This window comes from Hyperoodon ampullatus (genome assembly GCF_949752795.1).
Source record: "Hyperoodon ampullatus genome assembly, chromosome: 6".
Taxonomy (NCBI): Eukaryota; Metazoa; Chordata; class Mammalia; order Artiodactyla; family Ziphiidae; genus Hyperoodon; species Hyperoodon ampullatus.
The window spans coordinates 85,471,606-85,477,937 of NC_136919.1; positions in this window are offsets into that span (position 1 = coordinate 85,471,606).

Here is a 6,332-nt window from a genome sequence, read left to right on the forward strand (position 1 = left end):
TGTAATTTTCCTGCCCACCACTCCAGGACAACGCTGGGAGAGACTGGTTCTCAGAATGTGTGAATAGATGATTCTAGATCACATTCCAAGATTCCTTCCAGCTCTGTGAGTTTGAGAAACACTTGTACACTACCTGCCCCCACCCCCCAGCCCTGCTCCCCTAACTACCTCTTCTTCCCCCATAAAACACATCCCTTCAACAGCCTGCAACTCGCCAAGACCCGTCGTAAACTTTAGGTAGTTGTGCAAAGTCAGAGAAGTGGGATTGGATCCAGTGTCAGTTGGATAGAAGGGATTCCATCGTCAGTGAAAACACTGACCTAGAATTCTAACTGCAGGACGACGTGTTAGTACTCGATGCAGCGACCAGCCTTTCAGCCTCAGCAGAAACACCTGGTGGGAGGATGGGCCTCAGCAGTCACAGGCTCTCAAGAGCTTCAAAGAGGCATCCCAGGATCGCCAGGGCTTCTTGGTGGTCTTATGCCTCTCCTCACCCCACTATTTAAAATTCACCAACTTTTAAAAAGTTGATTAAGTTTTGAATATTCACTATGGAAAGTTCTAGAAAAATAATAATCTCTTTCTCCCAGCAACAAAAAATAGGGAAGTATAGGGCATAAGTATAGGGTCCTCAATCTTTCTGCAACTGCTCAGTGCCACGGGGACATTTTAAATCATCCTGACACTGTCAGCAATGTCATTTCTTTCTTTCTTCCTGCCCTTTATAGTCATTCTAGAAGTACCATACCTCATGCTGGGGTATAGCCGTACATAAGGCAGGCAAAGTCTCAGCTCTCAGAGGAAGTACATTCTAGGGTGGACAATGAATAAGTATATGAGTATTTCAGAGACTGGCAAGTTATGAGAGAAATGGCCCAGGAAATAAGATGATGAGGAACTGGAGGGTGGGCTGGGGGTACTTTTATCTTGATAAGGAGGTCAGGCAAGATTTGATAAGATGGAGCCTAAAATGGACAGAGATGGGCAGAGCCAGCCTTGAGGAGGTTGGAGGGAGAGAATGCTGGGGAGGGAAGGAGCCTGAGAGGGTCCTGGGACTGAAGAAGCAAGTCAAGGGCTGAGCCGAGAGGTGACCAAGGATCAGGTCAGGGGGGTTTTGTGGGCCCATTAGGAGTGCGGTTCTAAATGTAATGGCAAGCTGTTACAGGACTTTAGCAGGGCAATTACATGACATACTCCATGCATGTTTTTAAAAGATGACTTGCTGCTGTTTGGAGAATGGATTCTAAGGGGGGCAAAGTGAATGCAAGGAAACCAGGTCTAGGAATCTAGAAGAGCCCATCGTAGCCTGGATTAGGCAGGTGATAGAGAGAAGTAGATGGACTGGAGAAAAGTTTGGAGGTAGAACAGACTTGCTAAGAGACTGAATAAGACAATGAGAAAAGATAAAACCTCCTCTGAACCCTTGCAGAATGGGGTGGGGGTAGTTCATTAATTATGGCAAGTGGTTTTCTGTCTCTAGAGGTGAAGACTTCAACTTTGGGACACACCTTTCTTTGCTTTAGGAAATGTATCACAGTAGATCCAGTATTTATAAATTCAGTCTTTCGCTCACCAAATCTTTATTGTGAGTTTACCTGGGCTAGGCACTGTTCTAGGTGTATTAGTAAACCAACCAGAAAAAAGCCCTGCCCTCACAGAGCTTACATGCTACCACACAGACAATACACATAATAAATGAACCAATTATATAGCATGTTAGAGGTGATTTGTGCTATGGAAAGAAGAGAGATGTAAGCAGGGTAAGAGATCTCAGGAGCACCAGGCATGGAGGGGGAGGCCTTCACATTAGGGTGTCCAGGGCAGGCCTCTTTGGGTAGATGGCCCTGATAAAATATAGAAGAATTCTATATAAACATATCAAACACCAGCAGCTCCAGGAGGGCAGGGACTGTGCCTGCATTCTATGTAATACATGGTAGGAATGCAGTATTTGTTGAATGAATGAATGAGTCTGAATGCATTTGTTAATGTTTTGTTAGGAGCTATAAATTTGTCTACATTTGAGTATTGTGACTCCAAAGAGGTAAGCCTTTTTTTTTTTTTTTTTTTTTTTAGTGTGGGAATCATTGTTATGTTTGGCTGTATGTGAATGGAGATGGTTAATTGTTTCCAGTGGTGGGGAGCAGCTTTGTTTTTATTTAATTTTTCATACTGGAATATTTCTATGTCATTAAAAAGTCTGTTCGCCATATACATAAACCATGACACGTTGAACCAGTCTTCCCCTTGTTCCCAGTCACTCCCCTCCAGCCACAGTGCCGACCTTGCTCTTCTTCCATTTCATTTCTGTGATTACAGAAATGGCTCTCACCCATGGCAGCTTTGAATTTGAATTCTTGTTATTTTTGTATTAATCTTTGCTGCCTTCCTGTACCAAACATAAGCCAAAAAATAAATTAAATCACAATCACTGTTTATTTCTGAGGCAGTGTGTGTCGTCCTTCGGAGTTTGGAGTATGAGAAAAAGGGGAGAAGCGGGAAGATCCAAGTCCTGCACTGGCTCCACACCCCCACTCCCACCCCCAATATCCCTGGCTTTGCTGTCTCCTTCCTTTGTCTTAGTATTTGATCTGCCCCCAGAAAGAAAAGGAAGGAACAAAACTACCACCAGATTATTAACACTACAAAAGTCATTTTAAAACTTTTAAAATGATGAGATGATGGAGCTTCCCTGGTGACACAGTGGTTAAGAGTCCTCCTGCCAATGCAGGGGATACGGGTTCGGTCCCTGGGCTGGGAAGACCCCACATGCCGTGGAGCAACTAAACCTGTGCTCCACAACTACTGAGCCTGCGCTCTAGAGCCTGCGAGCCACACCTACTGAGTCTGCAAGCCACAACTACTGAAGCCTGTGAGCCTAGAGCCCGCGAGCCACACTACTGAGCCTGTGTGCCACAACTACTGAAGCCCACACACCTAGAGACTGTGCTCCACAACAAAAGAAGCCACCGCAATGAGAAGCCCGTGCACCACAACGAAGAGTAGCCCCAGCTCGCCACAACTAGAGAAAGCACACGCACAGCAAGGAAGACCCAATGCAGCCGAAGATAGACAGGTAGATAGATAGATAGATAGATAGATAAATTTATAAAAACAAAACAAAGCAAAACCCTGAGATGATGGTTTCTATTGTAGGCACACATAGACTTTGGAAAGGTGATTAAAGAAGTGTTCTGTGGTCCATTTTCATGCTTCCACGTGGGACCCTGGAATGAATGAGATAGCCCAGGTGAGTAGTGCTGATCCAAAAAATGCATATGTATATGACCAGGGCCAGCATGCTGGGTGTGATGAATAGTGTGTCTACAGCTAGGGAGATGGTGCCAGGAGTTTTGTTCCTTTCTTTTTTTAAAAAAATGTAGTGAAATAAATACATTTTCAGGTTAAAAAAATCTTGATGGTTTTTCTATGTCAACCTTTTTAGGATGTCAGGAGATATAAGCAGTATTCAGTTCCCTGTGTAATGTTGCCCACTGGTCCATAGACATCACTTCTCTTAAAATGATCCCCTTAGAGATTTTACATGTGTGAATCTTGTGGTGAAATGCTCTCTATACTGATTATTTAGAAATGAAGCAAAAAGGGGAAATTGAGGGATGAACAGGCAGAGCACAGAGGATTTTTAGGCAGTGAAACTACTCTGTATGATACTATAATGATGGATACATTATACACTTGTCCAAACCTACAGAATGTGCAACACCAAGAGTGAGCCCTAATGCAAGCTGTGGACTTTGAGTGATAATGATGTGTCAACGTAGGTTCATCGGTTGTAACAAATGTACCACTTCAATAGGGGATATTGATAATGGGGGAGGTTATGTGTGTGTAGGGAGAGTTGGGAGGTAGAGGGAAATCTCTGTGCCTTCCTCTCAATTTTGCTGCAAACCTAAAACTGCTCTAAAAAATAGTCTATTAAATAATTTTTTTTTAAAAGGCAAAATGTGTGAGCCTTGAAGGCATTGTGCTAAGTGATATAAGCTGGTCACAAAAGACAAATTCTGTATGTTCCACTTATAGGAGATACTTTTTTCACTGAACCAAATTTGGGTTCAATCACCCAACACGCAGCAAAGCTGGTTTACTGACACCCATCTGTGGTGAAGGAAATTATAGCATTAATTGCAAAGTGTCAAGCAAGGAGAATAGGCAGCTAATGTTCAAAAGAGCTGAACTCCCAGATGGCTGTCAGGGAAGGGTTTTTAAAGGCAACATTAGGGCTGAGGGTTATAAGTGATCAGTTTGCTTGACTGATGGGGTGGGGGGGGTAACAGGGTGATGTTTCGGGAATGTCAGTCATCAACCTTGTGGTTCCAACCAGTCTGGGCTCTATGTGCTGGTGGGCAGCGTGCAGTTAACTTCTCCTGCCTGGTGGGGGCTTTAGCATCTGCAAAACAATTCAAGTATATGACTCAGGATATTATCTACAGCCCTTGAGGAGGAACTAAAGGTCCTTGACTTTGTTTTATGGATAAACTATTTTGTCTTGCTTGACTGCTTTCTTTTGTTTCTGCATTTTCTCACTTCTCTGATATTAAAATTGCCCTTTGGAACTCGGGGAAGGCCTAGGTGCCTAAAGCTTTTCTACAAACGAGGCAGGGGACACAGGGGTTTGTCCCCAGGAAGGCCCCATAGGGTCCTGTTCCATCTCACTTAGAGCAGTCAAATTCAGAGACAGAAAGTTGAATAGTGGTTTGCAGGGGCTGGGAAAGGGGGAATGGGGACATTGTTTAATGGGTACAGACAGAGTTTCAGTTTGGGAAGGTGAAAAAGTTCTGGAGATGGATGGTGGTGATGGTTGCACAACCCTGTGAATGTACGAATGCCACTGAGCTGTACATTTAAAAATGGTTTAAATGGTATATTTTATGTTATGTATATTTTATCACAATAAGAAAGTAGGGTGAGGAAATAAACTGAGGTAATACAGTGAGTAGGATAGATATATTTTCTTATCAGTTGGGGCAGAATGAAGAGTGTAATAGGATTGTGACTTTTAATTTCTTTTGCTACGTAAACTGTGATGACTGCCTCGCCCCATTCCCCATTTTCTCTGGAAATAATGGTAAGGAAAAAGGATCTTCATCTCCAGCTACCAAAAGGGCAGCAGAAATAACCTCACCTCATTTCAAATAGGTTTCTTCCTTCCTCAGAGTTGCCTTCTCTTCTCTTCCTACTCCCCTCTAAACAGGACACCAATCTGACTGGAAATGGCAGCGAAGTCCACCTTTCACACATAGTAAGGGCTCAATAAATAATACCTGTGAAAACTGATACTTACAAAATATGCATTTCAGGAGAATCTACTAGGAGAGGAGGGGCCCACGTGAAATGCAGGGGTTCCCTGAGCTATCTTTATACACCTGCACTGCAAAATAGGCAAGGGTGACAATAATATTTTAAGATTATATTTTCCGCAGTGTCTTCCCTTTTCCTGTTCCCTTATTCAGGCAGGGCGAGGAGGGTGTTCCTTGTTGAATAAGGGGAAATACATGGCAGAATACTATAAAGCAGTCCTTAGAAGGAGAGCTGGTGGTCAGCAGGCTGAATCAGGCCTGCAGGGAAGCTAGGTCTGACCCCTCACAATATTGATCTCTACAGTGTTGTCTGAAATTTGTAGATGTTTAAAAGTTGTGAAATTTCACATAAAAATCTAGGTTTCTGGTTCCTCTTTAAATATGGGAAGATAGCTTGAGCAACCTTGGTTGCCTCACCTGGCAACAACCAGCTGGATCTGAGCTGCAGCTGTTGCATTTAGAATGGTGTCTTAGTTAGGATAACATAGCCCTTCAGATTTCAGTGGCATAACTCAGGAGAAGTTGATTTCTTACTCATGTACAGCGAGCCCGGAGCAGGTAATTCAGAGACTGGGGCTCCTTCCTTTCTGTGTCTCCACCATCCCCAAGGGCCTTGGATTCTTTGATTTCAGCCTGTGGAATGGGAAAAAGGCAGTGGAGAAGCACACTATTCTCAACCATTTTGGTCTGAAAGTGACATCCTCTGTTTCATTCCATTGGTGGGTTCCAGTCACATGACCTGCCTTGATACAAGGGGAGCTGTGAAATGTGGAGCCTGACAGAGACTCTATTCCATGGAAGGGGAGGCATAAATGTATGGTGGGCTGGTGCAACTCTGCCACAAGTGGGCATGTGCATTTCAGTTCACCACAATCTTAACCACTGTCTTTCTATCCCTAAGTGGCCCTGGCTTAAGGTGTCTGTGGACAGAATGTGAGGAAGAAACATACAAAGAGATGGATTCTTCTTAGAATGCAAAAGAGATTTCCTTCGGTTGGAAGAGAGAGACAGACA